The sequence below is a fragment of the Ambystoma mexicanum genome, chromosome 5q, assembly GCF_040938575.1.
Source record: "Ambystoma mexicanum isolate Mex_15411 chromosome 5q, UKY_AmexF1_1, whole genome shotgun sequence".
Taxonomy (NCBI): domain Eukaryota; kingdom Metazoa; phylum Chordata; class Amphibia; order Caudata; family Ambystomatidae; genus Ambystoma; species Ambystoma mexicanum.
Window position 1 is genome coordinate 1370961540 of NC_090933.1, and position 22453 is coordinate 1370983992.

Genomic DNA, 22453 nt, shown 5'->3' on the forward strand with positions numbered 1-22453 from the left:
TGGGGCCCCAACTCTGAGGAGGGGGCGCTAGGTGCTGTCAGATGGTCCAGGAGGGTGGCTCTCACCACACACCGGCGACGCCAGTCCAGCCCAGCGTTGCCAGCCAGACAAGGACGGGTGCACTGCAACACAAAAAAAAAAAAAAAAAGGAAAAATGGCAGGCCGACCAGCAGAGAGGTGGTCGTCTCCCGGCCTGGTGCCAGAAGAACACGAGCCACCCTGTCGGCCACACTGGTGGCCCCCAACTGCGGGTCACCAAGGACACCCTGCATGCTACGCCATCGAAGGACCAGGCTAAGCGCGGTTTTGGGGGAGGGGAGATACCTGCAGGACCCCCGAGTTCGGAATACGTGTGTCTGACCAGCGAACCAGGCAGCCCTGGACCACAACCCCAGGAGTCAGGACATCAGTCTGAAGTGGGTTGCAGCTCAGAATGAGTGCTTGTGCGCCCTCTTGCACTCCTAATGGGGGGGGAGACGCTCCGGACTGGGGAACATCACCAGAGAGGGGGGCAAGTGATGTCCTGTCACCCCGTGCCCGAGGAACAGCACTGTGCCCCACCCACCTCCTGTGGAGAAGCGTGGACGCCCGTGACCGGAGTCCCTCTGCGCTGAACAGCAGGGAACTACGCCGAGGTGGCCCCTGACACCCGCCAGGTGCGGCTTTGCCGGCCATGAACTGTACCTTCCCTGGACCTGGACCCGGGAAGTGACTCCTGAACAGACGCTGGTAGTAGAAGACGAACTGGTATCCGGCGACCCTGCAATTGCTTAAAGAGGACCCTGTAATCCTGTGTGTTTGGCGTAAAGAGGACTCTGTGATCCGGTGCATTGCCGCTGTAGACCTGTATATTAGTAACATGCTTAGAGTGGTCTCCGTAGTGAGCCATAAGGTGAAGCGGTGGCCCCCCATATAAGAGGCGTACCTAGCGCCAGCCGCAGAACATGGTGTTTTGTTAATGGTTGCAGGTTCTAACCCCAGGTTAATAAAGGGTTTTGTAAACTGTGGGGAAATGCCTACATTCCACCGGCAGCTCACCCCGCGACTGTTTCCCCACGTAGCAGGTCTAGAAGTGTTTGGGGTGATGTTTGTTATTATGTTGAGGTATTTATGCATGTGGCCGTGTCATAGCTTAGTATGTGGTTATTTTGGCACGGTCTGAAGCAAGAAGTAGTTTGTCGCTCTGTAACCAGGGGGACGCAAGCATGTTCAGCCACGTTTGTTTGTTTGTTATGAAAAAGGAGGAGTGTTACGGGTGACCCTCCCAATGTGCATTGCCCCTTTAAGGGGATGTGTTCCTCCCACGTGTGTTGCCCCTTTAAGAGGGGCCATGACTGTGTCATGGCCCAAGCTAATAAAAGGAGCTCCTGCAGGCACGTGAGATAGAGCAGCTGCAGACTCCCAAAGAGGAACGACTGAGTCCGTGTCTCATTATCCATGTAGGCCCCAGGCCTACACGTGGAGGCGCAGGCCTGCACGCCCAGACACTGAGGGACTCGCATGCCAGGATGGCAGTCGAGGTCCCCTCGGTCAGAGGCCTGGCAGGCTGTGACCCCACGCCAGGGTGCCAGAAGCCCTGGCACCCGGGGCCATGCCGGATGTCCATGGCAGGCCCCCACCCCCACACCTAGTGGGACTGCACGGCGCTAGCAGAGCTAGCGCCCAGGGGCGCCCGCCGGATGACCATGGCCGGCGACCCCCAACAGTCACTTACTCCCTGTGTACAGTGTGGGCACAATACATGAACACAGCGCCCTCCCTGTATATACAGTACACAGCACCACTTCCCATCCGTGTGCACACGGGTCACTCACTCCCTGTGTACAGTCTGGGGATCATACATGAGCACGGCACCCCTCCCTGTATATACAGTACACAGCACCACTTCCCATCCGTGTGCACACAGGTCACTCACTCCCTGTGTACAGTCCGGGGACCATACATGAACACAGCGCCCTCCCTGGGCAAGCCTCGCAGACAGTCCACCTCTCTGGACACTGTGGGGAGAGTGAGAGAGAAGCTCTCTCAATGGGGCAGAATTCCCTCTCCCTCCTGGCCGGCATCCCCCCGGGGTCTCCCGAGAAAGGAATGAGCAACGTGACCCTTCAGGCAGCGACACTGCTTCTGGACACATGCGCAATAGCTAGACTCCCTGCAGGGGCCTGGCTTCTTTGCCCATGAGCAGTCCGCCTCCATATCTTCCTATCCCATATAGAATTCTAGCCGGGCTCCATGTAAAGGAAAGCCTTCTCTGCACATGCGCAGTGTGCTTCCACGGACTATCAGCATAGCTCGTTGCAGAGACACTACTTTTGTACACATGCGCAGTGTGTCCATTCCTATGTTGTTTCTGTGCACATGCGCATTGTGCTTCTACGGACTAATAGCCAGGCTCACTGACGAGACACTCTTTCTCTGCACATGCGCATTGTGATGCAGGAGCACCGCTTCTCTACAAATGCGCACTATGAATCCAGAAACCCACGTATTTGAGGGTCATCAGGTTGAGGACACGGTGCCCTTGTGTCTGCCTCACGGGCTCTTCTTGGGCACTGGAGTCTCTCCCGCTTTTGGACCTCGTGGTGACACAAGAAAGGTGAGAGGTTTCTAGCCCTGACTGTAGATTGGGGGGCAAATGATCTTACAGATGGGGAGCATATAAACGCACCCCCTGACGGCCAGTGTGTGCTCCAGCAGCTGCAGCTGTTAGACTGCATTGCAGGGAGTCATTCTCTGACTCAGGGACATCACTATAAACAGGGGCAGATAGCCCAGAGCACCCCTACAATACCCACCCACATTAATATAAACAGGGGCAGATAGCCGAGAGCACCCCTACAATACCCACCCACATTACTATAAACAGGGGCAGATAGCCGAGAGCACCCCTACAATACCCACCCACATTACTATAAACAGGGGCAGATAGCCGAGAGCACCCCTACAATACCCACCCACATTACTATAAACAGGGGCAGATAGCTGAGAGCTCCCCTACAATACCCACCCACATTACTATAAACGGGCAGATAGCCGAGAGCACCCCTACAATACCCAGCCACATTAATATAAACAGGGGTAGATAGCCCAGAGCACCCCTACAGTACCCACCCACATTACTATAAACAGGGGCAGATAGCAGAGAGCACCCCTACAATACCCACCCACATTACTATAAACAGGGGCAGATAGCCGAGAGCACCCCTACAATACCCACCCACATTAATATAAACAGGGGTAGATAGCCCAGAGCACCCCTACAATATCCACCTACATTAATATGAACAGGGGCAGATAGCAGAGAGCACCCCTACAATACCCTCCCACATTAATATAAACAGGGGCAGATAGCCGAGAGCACCCCTACAATACCCACCCACATTAATATAAACAGGGCAGATAACCGAGAGCACCCCTACAGTACCCACCCACATTAATATAAACATTGGCAGATTGCCGAGAGCACCCCTACAATACCCCATCAATACCCCATCCCCCCAAGTCCTGCCTGTGCAAAAGGCTTAAGTTTGGTCTAATTTGCATACCCACAATGCCTTGCTGATGTGTCTCTTAATTGGAGGTCAGACCCAGCTTTAGGCATAGACAGTCTCTGCGATGGCCCTGGGCTCCGCTGTCAGAGGGGCCCAACAAGGCGCCATTGTCTGCCTCAACTGCTGTACCGCTTCCATGTAGGAAGCTCGTGTCAGGCCACAGTGTCGCCTCCCAACCTCCTCTGGCTCTCTAGAGAGAGACAACCGTTCCCAGCAGCCCATCAGATGCTGCAGGTCCTTTAGTGACTGCTTATCACTTTCCTTCTGCAAGCAGCACATTAAAGTGGGGGCAATTTACAAATGATGGCCTCTCTTGACCCTCTTCCTGCGGCCACCTGTGAGGCTAAAAACCTTACGGTCATCTTCGACACCACACTCTCCTTCTCTCCTCACATCTCTGACGTCTCTAAGTCTAAGAAGTGAAACTACCAACTGCACCTCCTCAGAGGTATTCTTCCTTTCCTCTCCTTCCCCCAGAAGCTCATTGTCTCCAGAGCTCTGGTTCTCCCTAGGCTGACTACTGCAACAGCCTCTTTCTAAAACTGCCTGCCTTTACTCTCCGCAACTCATCCAGAACAGGACTGTGAGACTTGCCCAGGGATTGTATCGCTCCAAGACTGAAATCTCTGCACTGGCTCCCAGTGGCTGCGAGGATTAAGTTCAAAACCATCTGCATTGTCCCCAAGGCCTTCTGGGGCCTCCAATACCTTCAACTCTCTCTTCCTAAATATCTTCCTCCTCAAGCTCTTCGCTCGTCCGCCTCCAACTCCCTCATGGTCAGTCGCTTCCCCAAGCAACAAGTTTGTGGTAGATCTCTTTCCTCGGATGGGGCCTCCCTCTGGAACAGCCTCCCTGCCTCTCTGAACATTGAGGAGAACCATCTCTGATTCTGGAAGCACCTCAAGACCTTACTCTTTGCTTCTGCTTTCTCTCCTCCCCTCTGCTGAACCCCTGGCTGAAACTGCACTGGTCACCTGGCTACCCTCTCTTCTCGGGCCCAGGACCCCTCCCTCCCAGTTGCACACATACACTGGCCCCCTGGCAAACCTTGCGTTTTGGGGCCGGTCCTGTATCCCTACAGCCCCTGCCAGCACTTGACACCTGATGCCTACACTTACCCGTGCACCCATCACCAGCTGGCTGCATTTCTTATTTATTGTTCCTATTTATTGTTTCTATTTATTTACTGTTATCCTATGTATTACACTTCCCCCTCCCCTCTATTCCCCCTCGCTCTTTTCCCCTTCCCCACCCCCCACTGAATTTATGCAATCTCAATGTCACCTGGCCTAGTAAGATCGTTGTCTGTCTTCCCTCTGTTTCCCTCCCTTGCCTTGACGCGCCTTGAAACACTTGTGTATAGATGCGTTATAAATGCCATATCATATCATATATAATTGTTTGGAGGAGATGTTCATAACGTTTCTGTGTTAATTGCAAATAGGCATTTTTCATTCTGAAAGCACACACAAAGCACCAGTTAGCTGCCTAAATCTACGCTTTCCTCCATGTCAATTACAATATATCAAAACAAAACGGTTTAAATGATCTACATTATTTTCAGATGTTCATATTTATTGCTCCAAAAATAGTTATTTTTGATAGAATGTGATATTTACATCACATCATATATGAAAACTTCATTTGCCAAACACGAACAGGTAAACGTTGTACACATTACATGTTATGTCTTGAGTGTACATTTTCAAAACCCAAAGGGCATTTATTTAATTTTGCTGAATTGCATTCTGGTGTGTGTAGTCTCACAGTCAAGATGGGGGAATAATGCCACAATTGTACACTTTTTTCTGAACATATTTCTGTAATGATTTATATATCACACTGTGCGTTATTTGCCAAGATTAGAAGTCTGTACAAGATATTCATCTGTCTGCTACTTAAAAAAATGCCTCACTCCTGATATTGTCACATATGTAAATGTTAATATTGACAATTCATGTGCTGCCCATCAGTGTATTTGTCTACTACCTTACGCATGGCAACATGTTTTTAATTTAGCTTCCCATGATACCTTTGCGTACTACAGATCATTATGTGATATCACTGATGTCACTATTTATGCAAATTAGGGGGGACTGCACAACTTTTGCCGCCCAGGGCCCCGCAAATCCTAGGGCCGTCCCTGCTGAAGGTGAATTTCCAACAATAGTTACTAGTTAGTGTTATGACATAACGCGAGCCATCCAAGATTATTTTCAGTTTCGTGCTTTAGAAATGCATTTGTTTTAGATTTTCGGCTGTTCCGTCTCAGTATGCTGCTGAGATTACCTAGTGCCAAGTTGCCTTTTTTGGTTTCAGTTGACCTCTATAGTAATACCTAACATAACATAAGATGCCATGTGTGACATGGCTTTAATGAATTACACTATATATATTACAGGGCCTGCGGTAGCGGCTTCGGTGTAAAGCGCTATATAAACAAAAATAAATACAAATACAAATACTTATGGTTAAGTTGCTCAACCCATAGGAATAGCACTTTTTAGGTGGCTTATAACTTTGTCGCCCCTACACAAATTCATACCAAGCTTTGTAAAAAAATGATATGGCCCTGTCAGATCGATTCTGCGAAATTTGGTGAGGTTTCGTCAATGGGGGGCAAAGTTATAGGGGTGGTCCCAACATTTCTGTTCTATCCATAGACGCAAAGGAAGAAAATGTGCACACGTCTACAGCCCAAACTGCTGGATGGATTTTCATCAAATTTGTGGCAGGAGCGGCGGCTTAGCCCCAAAAGCTTTTGTAAATTTGCTGTAAATCCATCCAGTAGTTTTCTTTAAAACGGTCCAAAAGTAGGTCAGAATAAATTAGTGATATCTGGGTTTGTTTCTCAGACTCACTTCCCTGATCAGCCCACAGACGGCCCTCCGATTGGTCCAGAGGGCAATGTGAGGTCCGCGGACATCATACATGACCAGTGATTGGATGGTGAAAAGCACGAGGAGCGTCATATTTGTGGAAGCCCCCGCCAAGTTGTATCTTTGGACAGCCGCAACTGACCGGGGACAGAACGGTGGGGAAAAGAGTGGAATATAGATGATATGGGGATGTTTTCATAGGTGAAAAATAGGGTTGGCGGTCCAATTCGATGTCTTCAGACGTCATTTGAATTGGGAGGTTTAAGGTGAGTTGTAGTGCGGTGGTTGAGGCCAGATTCATGGATGCATGGCCGTATTATGCTGTGGTGGCACCACAGCATAATACGGCCATGCACCCAAGAATCTGGGGACTGGCCACAACCATTATAATATGTGTATAGAAATTGAATGTGGCTACTGGATACAACTATTATAATAATAATAATGTGTATAGTAATTAGAGTAATTATACTCTCTTACATGAGTCTACTCATTTACGTGCTCACCTGAACTTCTCAGTCACAGGGTTCCAACACCAGCCTTCACTCTCCTTGGTGCTGCACCCCACTTCAAAGAGCAGGGAGGACTTCTCTTAAAATGGCTCCTGCTAAACCACTCGGAACATATTTTTTTGGGACCGGTCGCTGTAGGTGAAGGCATGCCCTGAACGCTCACACCAGAGTGAATACAACCCGCTAGGGAAGAAAGGCCCAAGTACATCTTGTAAGGATAACACATTTTTAATCTCACACGCAGATGAGAGCAACAGCAAAGAACTCTGCTGCTAAGAGCATTCAGCCGAAAAGTAGTAGAAGCAGAATCTAATAAAGCAACACATCGTCATATATGATGCAATTGAATAGGGTAAAAGCCTGCATGGCTGGTTGGTGTGTGCCTATACAGGATCTGCCTGCCCCATAAGGGATGCCAGGCCATTGGTTCCAGCCCAGTCCATCCGTCTTCCATCACATGGGTGCTACAATGAGCATATTCTTCTCACGTCAAAGGTCAGAAAACAAATTAATTACAGTCCTACCATACAACTATTTTATCACTCCTACTGTGCACTTGGCAGGCCTTAAGACTAGTACAAAGAAGGTGGTGGGGCGCTCTTACCTTTACACACACATTTCACTCACTCCCCTCCGCGCCATCCGACTCCAAGGTCTCCACGCTCGTTTGAAATATCATTTATCCCTCCAAGAACCTCACAACACATATCACACGATTGTGGCTCAACGATGTGCCCTGTCCATCCTCTGAACATTTCAGGACTTGTTACTTAGGGGTTGGTGGTCAAAGGGCACCTGGTGCCAAGGAATTGAAGGATCTTAAGGTTTAGTCAGTTACGTGGACTATAACGGCCCGAGTCATGCTTTGGCCAGTGTGAGATAACATGCACACCAAGCGCCAGTCTGTGATCAAGGCCTTGTAGGGCACATTCCTCCCGAACACCTTTGCAACGCTGTTGGACCAATCAATAGGCATTGTGGCGATTGGTGGTGTAGGCTGTCCTCATTGGAGCTCAGGAATGGCTCAGGATTTCTCTTGACTTGCAATTTTGGGTCTAGGGCATACAATTCCGTATTTACCGCGCTGCCTTTCCTTCTACCTATGATTACTAATATCTACACAAAATAGCAATGCCTCTTGCACCTTATGCTGTACTATGTGCATAGACTACATTTGGTTACATTGGTATAGGGTCCTGTTAATCTGGGAGGTGTCCCTCTCACCATTCCCCCTGACCCATCATAGTGCTTTGAATGCTCGCCTTGCTCTAAAGCGCCTGGGAGGGGGTGGGATGGGGCTGCCCCCTTCCCAACACAACTGAGTGGTGCTTTGAGGGCTGCCTATAAGCTGCAACTATGATCAAGTTTTGCTGTCGCTTTTGCTGCATACTGCTTTGCCTTTTATTTAAATTAGGCACACGTTCCATTAGTTTAAGTGTATTTGTGCACCCTAACCACGCGTTGCCATTTCCTTCTATGCCAGGTTTCCGCATCCTGTGGCACAGGACTGGGAGCCAGATGGCCCTTCTGGCCAGAGCACACCAACACCAAGCAGGAGCAGCTTGTATTGCCTTGTCCGGAACCTCAAGATGACTAACTATAGGTTAGCCAAGGTAAGTGCAAATGCGTACATTCACAGCAATTTGGCAATATGGACCTACACACACTGATATTAATGCTACATATGGTGAACCATTCTTGTATGTAATTTTTATCATATTATAGTGATATCGTAACCATATTTTTCTTAGTGTACTGACGAACAGTGCTTGATGCCACTTCCTGTTTTGTCAATGTCATTTGACCCCGCACCCAAGTGGCATCACTTGGGTGCGGGGTCAAATGACATTACTTCCTGTGATGTCATCATATGTCAACGGTGGTGCAATGTCACTTTTGCTACCCCAGTCATTTCGGTGAAATAATATCCCTTAACATGAACCATATTAAAGTGCTTACACAAGTACATAAATCCTTATAGAAATATGCGAGGCAAAAAGTTTACAATTGTGGCATTATTCCCGCACCTTGAATGGAAGACTACAAATACCAGAATGCAATTCAACAGAAGGAAAAAAATGGTCTGTGTATTTTGAAAATGCACTTTCAAAACTAAACACTCCTCATAAAAGGTAATGTGTGAAAAGGTTACCTGTTTGTGTTTCGATGTTTGTAAAAGACATGCTTCATAAATAAAGTGAGGCAAATGCCACATTATACCTAAAATAAAGGAATGTTGGTGTGTTCAATATGAGCATGTGAAAAAAAGGCAGATCATTCGAAACAGTTTTGTATGGTGTGTGCAATTGTCCTGGTGGAGGGCATAGATTTAGGCAGTTAACTGGTGCTTTGTGTGAGCGTTCAAAATAAAAATGTCCCTTTGCAGTTCTTAACAAGGAAACTTTACCATTGTCTTGTCCAAAACAATGGTCTCTTAGATGCGCCATCACTTGCAAATAACTCGCACTTTGCTTCCCTTTAAGAAAGGAAGTAATGAGCAGCGCGCCTGCAGCATCTATTGGGCTGCTGAGAGGGGTGGCATTTGTCTGCGGAGCATTGCAGCAGAATGTTGAGAGGTAACACGTTGCCTCACTAGGACAACTAAAAAAGGGAGCCCCGTACATGGAAGCAGCACAACCCCTTTTGAAAACATTAATTTGAATGCTGGAAGCAGGCATCTAATGCCTATGGACCCCCTATGACCATGAGCACACGTATCCTTCGTATGTCTTTATGGAGATGAGGAACAGTATTCCAAGCTGCAACAAGGTGTGGCAAAAGGCTGCTCCACTGTCAGGCTTCATTGCAGCTTGGAATCCTGTTGGTTTTCACGCAGATAAAAAAGACTGAAATATGGCTTTAAACTTGAGCCGAGCCAGTGTGTCGCAGGAGGGTGCGGCTCGGTTCCCAGGGGCAGTGGGCTCCTTCCTCAGGTCGGGCTTAATCGAGACCCTCGACTCAAGCCCCGCCTGGCTTTCCCCCCTCTAGTAATGAACACTCGGGGGAATGCTTCTTACACTCTCTCATTTAAAAAAATACAGATTTTAATTATAAGAAAGTAGTAATAAAGAAACATTGCTACCATTATGGTCACTATACACAATACACTTAAAATGCAAAGAGTAATGAATGAATAAGCAGCAATCTGAGCTATTGCCTCTACGCCTACTCGGGTCTAAGACAGATCAACCTTCTTCAAGATATCATAGTCGCCTCAAAAACAACTTGCTGCCTTACCAGGCATTGCTAGGCTATCCTTATAGACGAATCTGCCCCTTCAATATCTCAATGTGATGTCAGTAATGGGTAAAAACCTTCCATACACACTACCTGTAATAGGCAGTGTGAAAAACGTTTCCCTTCCCACTCCTGGGGGATACTCTAAACTGGTGGCCAGGGCAGGGCCATCGCTTTTGGATCCCAACCCTGGGGGCGGACTAGCGAGGGAGGATCACCTGGGTAGAGGGTCCAATGGGATTCGGGAGGCAATACCCAACGGTGAGACATGGTATCCCCCTTTTTCAAATACCCCCCGACCCGACATTCCCTCAGTCTCTCTGGCTTACTGTTTACATGATGCCCACTTTTCCCTGTACTCTTCATGGCCAAAACACCACTGTGCCATTAGAAAGAAGAAACTACATTCAGAGGCACTGTACTATTTTCATGAATGTCCCACTAACGACGTCAGGCGAAGTCAAGCACTGGGCGAAGATTGTATCCACCTGAGAACTTTTAATACTCCACAGGTGTATAAAAGGAGTAGCGGCAAGGCATAGAATGAACGAGTTGGAGCCCAGGAAGGAACCAGAGTCAGAGAACGGACTAATAGGCAAGTGGGAAAGCCTGAGCCCCCCCCCCCCAAGATCTGCTGTCGGAGAACGGAGCACAGAGACACTGAGAGCCTGTGGTTTGTGAAGGCTAAAAAAAGCATAGCATGAGAGCTGTTTACCTAAGGCACCAGAAGGGGATTGTGTGGTATGCTAATCTCTGAAGAGAAGTCCTTGAAAAGATGCTTGATCCCCTGGGTCAGCGTGGCAGCTGTGAGAAACCTGAAGGTGTCTCCCTAGCTGGTCCCCAGGGATCTGTCATCCAGGTGGCCAGTACATAGCCATCTCTATTGGATCTAGTTCCTGGGGGTGGACCAGTGAGGGAAGATCACCTGAATGGGGGGTCCTCAGGGAGTGGGACACTGCTGGGTGAGACCCAGTATCCCCCTTCTTTCAATACCTTTTCCCCATCCTACCATGTAGGACATTTAAAAACACTGCCATTCCCCCTTTCCAACACCAACATTTTCGCACAACACTCAAGAGAATGGACTAACATCAGTGTTGTTAACCTGACATGTCCCAATACAAGAGTCAGGCAAAGTCAGGCAATTGACCAGAATCACACACACACCTGACGGCCCTTTCCCTTCCACACAGGGACAAAAGGTGGAGCAAGAGAGCACAGTACAAGCAAGGCAGACTGCACGATGAGACAGCTATCCAGGCCCGGCATTTCAGGAGGAGGAGAAAGGTGGCGAATATCGAGAGGCTGACCAGGAGAGACAGGACCTTGCCCTTCATGACGCAGATCCACAAAACCTCTGCAGAGAATCGCAAGACCGAGGACAATAGCCCAAGTATGCTGCAACAGATGTCAACGGTACATGAAACGTGTCAACGCTGATAAGCGGGAGCGAGAGAAACTCCTGCTACCGTGGTACCGGCCTTGACTTCAGTTATGAGGAAAGCCAATCGGTTCATCACATCCGGTGAGTCGAGGGGAGAGCCGATAAGAGCCGGGCTGTGGTGAATGAAAGTCACAAAGTGGCAAGTTGAACCACGTTCAAAGAACTGTAAAACTTTTAAGGGGAGACCGGCTGCAGAGGGAACCGGCACAATGTGGGTGCTAACTCAAGAGACTCTGGTCGATCCTCGTCTGAGTGAAACTACAGATACCAGAAAGCCGTAGGAGAGCCGCCAAGTTAGGTCAAAGTGGTCCTAGGGGAGGTCAAGCTAAATCCCTGTACAGTTGAAAGCCTTTTACCTAAGAACAGTAGAGAAAGTAAGGGAAGTGAATCCTGCAATCATTGAAAGCAAAGTGAATGCAAATTTAGCAAGAGCGAGCCCGGAAGAGGGTTGCTAACGAAGAAGGGGCAAAGTCTAAAGTCCCAAGAACAGTGCATTGACAAAGGTGAACCCGGTAGAGGGATATCCACTGGAACGATTTAAAAAGACATACAGAAACCAAGGGGAGTGAATCCCACAAAAGTGAAAGGATAGCCATAGTGAACCCAGTGGTGGGAGGCAGAGATTCAAGAAGGATATGCGCCCAGAAGAGGGGAACCCAGGGGTGAGACCCTCTCCCAAACTAACTTTCATTTGTTGAAGGAACCTTTGGTTTTGTTATTTGAATATGTCAGGCCCATGAAGGCAAGAGACTTTCAAGAGAAACGAGACTTGGCCATCGACAGCCCTGATAGCTGCAAGTGGAACTGTCGTCTCATGCTGGGGAAGCTCGAGAGTTTACTGTGCTCCAAGATCCTACCTTACCCAGTGCTCAAAACGTGGAGAAGGGCGACTCAAGCTACCGCATCCGGACATATTATTTGTGGACACTTCTTTCTTTTCTTTAAAACTATCCCACACCCTTTTTGTATTAGTTGTGAGATTTGGCAATAGGTTTCTTAGTATAGGCCCTTTTTATTTGACACAACAACACTAGGACTGCCTTATTTTCATTTGATGGTCGACGCTTGCTCCCATCTTAGATTTAGGTTTAGATTAGGCGTTTTTCCAACCTGCATACAGTTTAATAAACATCCTTAAACTGTGATCACTTGTGTCTGTCTTTACTGTTGCCACCATGAGTCACTTGCACTGACCAGGAGTGTCTGAGGTGCAGGCGAGGAGCCCCTGACCTCAACACGACATAACCGTAAAAGCTAGGCTGAAGTAATCACAATGGTGAGTTCTACGTGAGTTGGGAGTCAGGTTGATGAAAGATGTGAAGTGCAAGAGATAATTTGTTGCAAGAGTAGGACAAGCGTAGGATGAGAGACGCACTGAAGAGAAAGCTTCAATTGTCTATTGTGAATTGTAATAATAATAATGTTATTGTGATGTAATCCAACATTTGGACTTTACACAACATATAACATTCTAAGTATGCAGAATAACACAAGTCCAGTTGTATAGAGTGCATTACAGTATGACACAGTGTAATAACATGTAAGTCAATTGTGCTCAGTTCGCCATACCAGAAATAAATAGGTAGAAATATGATGAGTAAAATATAAAATAAATGCATAAATGAATAAAATACGATACACTGCAGTGTACTTCAATTCTCAATGAACAAATTCATCAGACAATTCATTTAGAACAGAGAAAATACAAAGATGACCAAGTTCAAATGATCCCAGTAGCGATAATTAAGCAAGGTCTGTAAATTCCATAATGTCACAGGATCAAACGATACCAAGAATGGAAAAGGAAAATGCCCTCAGATACAGTGGTCACAGTTTTATTAGTCCGATAATAACATTTTAACGTACTGCCAGACTCTGAATAGGGCAAGCTGCACTGAGATGGAATATGAATTTAAACGGTAGTCCCAAAAAGAGTGTGCATTAATTGCCTCGTAAGAGTAGACCAATCTGCCTAGCAGACACATATACAAGGGCCCTAGTTCTGCACATTGAGTGAGGACGTCTCTGGCTGATTCCAATTGGCCGAGCCTGTCACATATTCGGCAGGTCTTGAGTTCCGTGGGTACCTTCAAGTGAGGACCCAACACAGCCATTATCGGCAATTGATTTATGCGCAGCCTTAAAATAAACTGCCTAACTTCAGTGGCCGGGCAGAGCTGCAGGCAAGGTTGGATCTATTGATAGCGATGTATAACATGTGACACTGCCTCATATACTTTTAGCTTTGCCAAGTGGATGTAATTCTCACACCAATCACATCTGTTAAATGTATGTTCAAAAGATTTTTTTCAAATGAACATACCGGTAGCCTCTCTTTTTGGAAAATGGTCAGTCAATCTTTGAAAATAGGGTTTCGTTCAAGGTTTTATAATTTAGACCCTCGTAGGACCATCTCTTAATCATAGTTGTCCCCAACCAATGCAAGTAACTTACTAGTGGGGTCAGCACAAGATTTTAGATAAAAAGGACCCCCTGGCTCGGAGGGCCATACCACTTAATGAGGTTAAGCCTAATTCTAGACAAAGATATTCCATGGGGCACGAGGGACCTAATCCCAGCACTGTTCGCCAATGATGGCCCTCCAATTTGTTCAACCAGGCCAGATCCTGAATGGCCAGTGCTTCTAGGCCATAGAGAATGGCCGGGACAAAGCATTGTTGGTAAAGCTTAACAATCCTGTTCACACTATTGCCTGCCAAGCCCCTAGCAAACTTGCAGGTTTGCAAAGTTAGTTTTTTGGCTCGTCTCTTTTTGTTGGCGATTATCAAATCATAGCTGGACCAATCATCAAACTCCAGGCCTAAGTTGGGATAAGTTTGAGTATAATCTATAGTGCCTATGGAAGTGTTGATTCTAGTTTGACTGATCTTATTTCTAGTAACCAATATGATGTTGATTTTTTCCAGGTTGATGGTCAAACCCAGCTGAGATGCGTAGCAGGCCAGCTCATTAAGCATACTCTTTATCCCAGATATGATCCTATCGAACAGTATCAAATCATTGGCATAGAGCATGCCCACAATAGGAGAATTTCCTATCTTGGGGGGGGGGGGGGCAATTCGATTTTATAGCCATACGGGGCAGGAGATCAGCAATCTATAGGTTGTGGAGCATGGGGGCTGCCACACACCCCTGCCTTACTCCCAGATATATATATATATATATATATAATATAGGGTTCGATACTCTTTAAAATCTGCAAGGAACAGGCCAATCCTGCCTCAGTCTCTACCTCTCCTGTACCTTCCCAAGCCCTCTGCACGGCGGTGGCTTCTCACTTCATCTCTAAAACTCAGGGCATCATGTCCTCATTCTCCTCCCTCCCTCTACTCCCTGCTCTTCCTCTGGCCCTTCTGCAGCCACCTCTCCTCCCTCCTTTTCTGCCTTTCCCCTGTTCTACGCAAACAAGGTTTCTAGACAAGTCTGATCTATGAAATTCTCCTCAAAACAGGTTCACCCCTGTTCCTCCAAAACCATCAAGGACCACATCGACTCCCTGACTCCTGCCCTGGCCGACTTCTGCAACCACTCCTTCGCCACTGGAGTCTTCCCATCCCCCCTGAATCACTCCCTTGTGCACCCTCTTCTTAGGAAACCCTCTGCCGACCCCTCCTGCCCATCTAACTATCGCCCAATCTCCATCACACCCTTCCTGGGCAAACTCCTAGAAAAACTGGTCATCTCCCAGATTAAACTTCAACCTGTCGGTTGTCTTCATGACCATCAGTGTGGCTTCAGAGCTGCCAGAAGCACGGAAACTGCTCTCCTGAACATCCGTGAAGACCTGCTCTCCAACCTTGATTCTAACACCCCCCTGTGTCCACATCTTGCCTGATCTCTCTTCTGCCTTTGACACGGTCAACCATGCCATCCTGCTCAAATGTCTCTGTGATAACATGCGTATCACCGGTCAGGCTCTGGCGCGGCTGACTTCATTCCTCTCTGACCGACCCTCCCAGGTCCAACTTTGGTCCTTCCTCTCTGTTATCCTTTTCTCTACCTGTAGTGTACCCCAGGAGTCTAACCTCTCTCCCTGGCTGTTCAACCTATACCTGGCACTTTTTGCCCACTGCAGTGCTCCTCTCTGCCCCAACTTTCAGTGCTAATCGGATGACACTCAGCTCATTTTCAGGCTACCTTCGGCCACCTCTTCTCCATATTTCATCTCTGATGGTCTGTCTGCAATCCAGGAGTAGTGTGCCGCCAATGATCTCTGCCTTAATGCCAGTAAGACTGAGATTCTCCTCATCGGCAGACCGGCTCCCTCCTTTCCTGTTGCTCTCTGGCCAGCCTCTCTTGGCCCTCCTCCTGCTCCTACTTGTGAGGCTAAAAACCTCAGGGTCCTCTTCGACTCCACACTTTCCTTTCCTCCTGACATCTCAGATGTCTCCAAGAAGTCACACTACCAGCTGCACCTCCTCAGAGGTATTCTACCATTCCTCTCCTTCCCCCAGAAGCTCACTGTCTCCAGAGCTCTGGTTCTCTCTAGGCTGGACTACTGCAACAGCCTCTTTTTAAATCGGCCTGCCTCTACTCTCCGCCCTCTGAAACTCATCCAGAACAGGACTGCGAGACTTGTCCTTGGCTTCAGGCCCAGGGATCGTATCTCTCCAGGACTGAAATCTCTTCACTGACTCCCAGTGGCTGCGAGGATCAAGTTCAAAACCCTCTGCAATGCCCACAAGGCCTTCTGAGGCCTGGGGCCTCAATACCTTCAACTCTCTCTTCCTAAATATCTTTGCTCTTCCGCCTTCAACTCCCTTAGGGTCAGGCGCTTCTCCAAGCAATGAGTTGGTGGTAGATCTCTTTCTCCGGCTGGGGCCTCCCTCTGGAACAGCCTCCCTGAAACTTGAGGAGAACCATCTCTGGTTCCAGAAGCACCTCAAAACCTTTCTCTTTGCTTCTGCCTTTTCTCCTCCTCTCCCCTGCGACCTCCTGGCTGAAACTGAAACTGCACTGGTTACCTGGCCTCCCTCTGTTCTCGGGCCCAGGTCCCTCCCCTGCCAGTCTCACAGCTGCTGGCCGTTACCTTACCTATTGTTATTAGTCTATGCCATTTACTGCACTTTCCCCATTCCCCCATCCCATGCACTTGCGCGATCTGAATGACACCTGGCCTAGTAGGATCATTGTCTGTCCTCCCTTTGTTCCCCCTCCCTTGCCTCGTTGCGCCTTGAAACACTTGTGTATAGATGCGTAATAAATGCCATATCATATCATCCAACAGTACCAAATATTTGGCTCTAAATCCCTGTATTGCTTCACATTCAAGAACCAAATGCCATAGGGTCTCCATTTTCCCCATACAAAATCGACAGGAAGCATCCTCAATCCCAATTTGCCCCCTCCGTAGTTGAATTTCCCTGGTAGGTAGCAGATTCCACCGAGCCCTAAGTAAAATGCCTCGATAGGTTCAGTTAGGGAATTGTAGCAAGAACATGGCTAGAGAACCTCTGTGCTTATGTTCATACAACAGATGACTCCTGGAGTAATAAGCCCGGAAAGTATCTACACTCTGGATCCAATCGTAATCAAATAAGGCCCTTTGGCCTTCATGGGATTAGAGACCAATGTCTCAAGAGACATATCCATATCCCTTAGGGTCAATTCTGCTCTTTTCTTAAAGGAAGTCAAGACACAAGAATGGTCCAAATTGCTTCCCAATAGTTGGTAAATCGAATTCGGGATAGGTGCCATCATTTTTGAAAATGAGGACAAAAAGGCCCATTGTACCCTTGCCTAAAGGGACACCACCCCCAATTCGTAACAAATGGCAGTTAAGGGCACTGCATTAGGTGTCCCCTGAATTCTCTACCAAATTCTGCCCTCAATTCTATTGAGTGTTTTTATGCATCTTTTCCGATTTTAGCTCCAGACCGTAGATCAGTTTCAGAGCAATATTAGAACATTAGCGCAGGTTTAAGCGAATATCTTCAAAATGTTCTGTCTATTTTAACAATCTGTGCTTCTAACAGCTTTGCCTTATGATTCAGGGCCTCTATGGTAATTGTACACCCTTTATAGCCAGCAAAATTGAACCCCAAATACCTGAGTGAATCTGAGAGTTTCAGCGGGATACCACCCAGAGAACCAACAGGGCCAATAGTCTTTACCATGGCTTTTCTAAAAGTAAGGATTTTGGTTTTATTAGGGTTGATGACAAACCCATTGTCTTTGTAGTTCTTTCATGTCACTACCTCGGTTTTATTTGCTATTTACTGGAACACTCCGTGTTTGTCTCAGAAACCCTTGATAGCAGTCATAGGGACGGTTTAGACTAAGCGTGCATGGTGTTCCACATCCAAGGTCACTTGGCGCCTTCCCAGACTTCTTGAATGAAGACAGTTCTCTGTTCTTAGTTGTGCATTCCTGCACAATGTCTGGGTTCATTCCCATGTACAATATTGCTTGTGTTTTAAGCGATGTGTCGACACGACTTTGAAATATGCTCAATTAATATATGCCCCTAGTGTTTGCTGAATCCTGGTTTGCCTGAATATACCTGACAAGAGTAAGGAGTCGGACAAAGGGGTGTGCCATTTGAAAGTGGCGAGCAGGTGAAAGTGGGTCTAGGTCACCTGGCCTAAGCCCCGCCCACTTGGTGCCTTCCAGGTTGCTGCTCTTTGTCCCCACTTAGCAAGCCCCGCCCACCTGGTGCCTTCCTGGTTGCTGCTATTTTTCCCCATTAAGGAGCCCTCCAGCCTCTCTTTCTTTGCAGATGGGGGAGCAGGTGCAAGTGGGTCTAGGTCACCTGGCCTAAGCCCCGCCCACCTGGTGCCTTCCTGGTTGCCGCTATTTTTCCGCGCTTAGCAACCCCGCCCACCTGGTGCCTTACTGGTTGCCGCTCTTTTTCCCCACTTATCAAGCCCCGCCCACCTTATGCCTTCCTGGTTTCTGCTCTTTTTCCACACTTAGCAAGCCCTGCCCACCTGGTGCCTTCCTGGTTGCCACTCTTTTTCCCCACTTAAGGAGCCCTCCAGCCTCTCTTCCTTTGCAGATGGCAAGCAGGTGCAAGTGGGTCTAGGTCACCTGGCCTAAGCACCACCCACCTTCTTAGCCCTGCCTCTTCCTTCTCTTAACTCTTAGATCAAGGGCGTCTCTTGCCAGGACGTCCGAAGCGAAGAGCAGACAAAGAAAAGGGCAATTCCTGTTCGGATCAGCAGGACCCAGGCCCAAACCCCTGCTCAGACAGCAGTTAAGCATGCTTTGATGTTGTGTTCCCTTCCCTTGCCCCCTCTTCATGTTTGCTTGTGTTTCCTGCTTTGGCTTACTCCTGCCTAGCCTACCTTCCCATCCCTCTTAGCCCTCTCCCTCTGCCCCCCCCCCCCACATCTTACAACTGCAGGAGTTTTGTCTTGATACACTATTGCTCTCCCATCACTGTGCTGTTGCAAATACTTAGTTTTGACTTTGTGGACTCTTGACTCTAGTATCATGATGTGCCATTTTCATCCTGAATCCTGTGTTGCATTTTCTGTTCCCTGCAACATTGTGTGTTATCACCGACTCTGCAACTGCATTAGTCTCTCCCCACTTGCCTCTCCACTCTTTCTCACTGCTCACTCTGTTCACTCCTCTTCTCCCCTTCTTCCTTTTCCCTATCTCCTCTCCACCTTTCCCTTCTTTACTCTATGCACTTACTCTATCAGAATTGTCCTCGGACATAGTATGATAGCTACATTGTTTGTCTCCAACCCCCCCTCTCGTTTCTCTTCCTCCCACTTCCTCTCCAGCACTATCTGAAATGTCGTCAGGCCTAGTACGTTAGACGTTTGCTTGTTCCGTTTCCCTTCCCACCCACCTCCTCCCTCCCTTAACTGTGGCTTAGCTCTTGCGCTATCGAAATGTTGTCAGGCCGAGTACGATAGTACATTTCACATTCGTATTGTTCAAGGCCTTGTAGGAATGTTCACTGTTTGTATTTTTTCCTGTGTTCCCTCCCTTGCCTTGATGCGCTTTGAAACACATTTTGTATAGGCTCTATACAAATAAACTATCATGTCATATCATATCATTGAAATAATAAAGAAAAGGCCTACCTCTCCCTACATTACCAAATATTAATTTTAAGTGCTTGTGGTCAAGGTAGAAGTCCTTCTTAATACATCAGTCCTCTTTCCAAATCTCCTAGCGTAACCAACCACTAACAAAATACATAAACCTAAACAACACCAGGAAAATGGACCTCATTACAAGTGTGCTGGTCCGGTAACAATGGTGCCAGTAAGCCTACCGACACCGTTGTTACCGGACCAGCACACTCGGATTCTGCATGCAGCTGATGTCCCGCCCACCAGGTCCGATCTGGTGGGCGGGCGGCACCTGCCCGCAGACTTTGACGGAAGCACCGGCACTGTTGCACACAGTGCCAGTGCTTCCGTCCTCCCCATACCTATTTAAGTCCTATGGGACTCGAATGGGGAGCAACATTTTCCTTTGCCTGACTTCACGGACCGCTGGGGCTGTAATGCCCTGGTGTTTTCCGTGAAGCCTGGTGCCGGAAAAAATCACATGTCCGACGGCAGCCTGACGGACTTGTAATGAGGCCCAATGACTCCTTTCTTCTGGTTCAAAAGGGGATCATCCGTGGGGGCAACTTCCAATAGTCGTTAGCAACAACTCCTCTTCCTGGATAAGATAAAACCAGGAGAATGCCTCCCTTCCCCTGGTTCAACAAGGTCAGCTTGTTCCTGGTGTTTCTTTACACAGTTCCAGTTTCACACCAGTCTTTTCCAATTCCAGATTAAGAAACTTTGTCTCTTTTTTTAAAACTCTCTTTATTGAATTTTAGAACAAATTAGGAGCATTCCCTCAACAAATCCCCCCTCCCTATCACCTTCCCCCCCTGAGGCGATGACTTCTCCATTCCTGATCCTCTTTCTTCCCGGGCTAACCCTTCACACTCATTGCAGTTCTAATAGTCTCAGGCGTTGTGGGCACCACATCATTCTAAAATCATCCTCAAGAAAAGTCACTATTTCCCCCAGTCGGCGGCGAAGTTCTGTACTTTGTTGTCTATGGCATACGTTGCCCATTCCAAAGGCACAGTTTCCCAGATCTTTCTGAGCCAGTCCTGAATCTTGTGGGTTTCCTGGCCCTTCCACCTTTGGGCTATTAAAATCATAGCCGCCAAGGTTAGTATCAGCCTTGCTTTCTCCCTCGCCCTAGGTTCTCCCCCCTCCCATAGGCCCTCTTATGCCTAGTAGGATTTGCGCCAGCGTTCTTCCAACTCCGGCGCCAAAGGCCTGCTCCTGCGCCACCTGTATCTCCCTCCAGAAAGGTTCAATCTTTGGGTATTCCCCCAAATATGCTCTGCTGTGCCCACCAGCCCACAGCCCCTCCAGCACACCTCCGGGGTTCCTGGATACATCTGATGAAGCGGGCTATAATGGCGTATAATGCCATCCGACCAGTATTTTATACCAGGCTTCCTGCAATTGGGAAGCCTTAGCTAATTTGGGTATTTTCCTCCACAACCTCTCCCATTCTTCCCCACAGATTTCCCTCCGCAGGACTCGTTCCCATTTCTGCATATACCCCCACTGACCCTCCCTCCACTCTCCCGCTGCTTAGAATCTTATAAATATTGGAAATCAGACCTTTTGCCCCATCATTAGATAAAAGAAAGCTTTCAAATTTCGTTAGTTCTCTGGTAGCTGCTTTCCTGTTCACCGGATGTAACACCTAATGCCTTATTTGAGCATACCTTAGTCATTCCCCTTCCTTTATTGCATATTCCCGTTTAAAATCCTCAAAAGACATCAGTTCCCCCCCCTCGGAACATATCACACAGCTTTTTACAACCTCCATCCTGCCAGTGCTGAAAGGCCCCTTTCTCCATCCCCGGTGTGAAATCCCGGTTACCCGGTTACCGAAAATAGGTGTAAAAGGTGAAGGTGAAATGCTGCGCCCTGATACCCTCGGGTACGTTCGCGCATTACAAATAATAAAACAAACAAACAAAACGAAAGGAAATGTCGTAACTCTCATGGTTCCCACCATTTTATCCCAAAAATCCGCCATGAGCCTGGTTATGGAGCTCTCGTAGAGATGCTATGGGTCTGTGGGATTTAGGCAGCCATAAGACTTCTGCCAGGTTGCGTTGCGCGACTCCCCCCATCCATCCTCATCCACAACTTATCCTGGGCTCCCTCCTCTCCACTTAACCATTCCCTGATGACCCGCAGCTGTGCTGCTTCATAGTACCGCTTAAAATTCAGTAGTGCCAGCCCCCCCTCACTCCTGGGTGCCATCAGCAAACGACTGCCTACCCTGGCCCTTTTGCCTTCCCATAAAAAATCTTTATTCAGCGTTCCCAATTCCCTGAAAAAGCGCGGTGGTATCGGCTGCGGGATTGCTTGGAATAAATATAACAATCGCGGGAGTGTAACCATCTTGATCGCAGCAATCCGGCCCATCCAGGACACCCTAAGACATCTCCATCTCTGAAAATCTCTTTTAATTTCCTTCAGAAGTGGAGGGTAATTGGCCATATACCAACCCGCCAGATTCGCTGTGATCTTGACTTCCAAATATCGAACCCCCCCCCTGGGCTCCACTTAAAGGGAGTATCTGTCTTCAGCCTGTCACGCTCCCCTGCCTGAAGTGTTAAATTCAAGATTTCAGATTTATTCACGTTGATCTTTAGTCCGGACACTTCCCCGAATCGTTCCAACAAAGCTACGCTAGCCTGGATTGAGTTACTCGGTGCAGTCAGGGTGAGCAACATATCACCAGCGAATGCCGCTACTTTCTTTTGTTCTTTGAAGGTTATGCCCTGTATTCCCTTCTCTTCCCTTATTGCCTGCA

At 48.0% G+C, this 22453-nt stretch overlaps 1 protein-coding gene across 1 annotated transcript in view; it reads left to right on the forward strand.

Annotated features, from left to right (window-relative positions):
- Nucleotides 1-2410: 2410 nt before the first annotated feature.
- The window catches only part of LOC138498163 (zinc finger protein 84-like), a 62610-nt gene continuing 42567 nt past the window's right edge, over nucleotides 2411-22453 (forward strand). The window contains exons 1-2 of the mRNA XM_069622041.1: nucleotides 2411-2596; nucleotides 8426-8555. The gene's annotated coding sequence lies outside the window, so the exon portion shown is untranslated. The remainder of the gene's footprint in view (nucleotides 2597-8425; nucleotides 8556-22453) is intronic.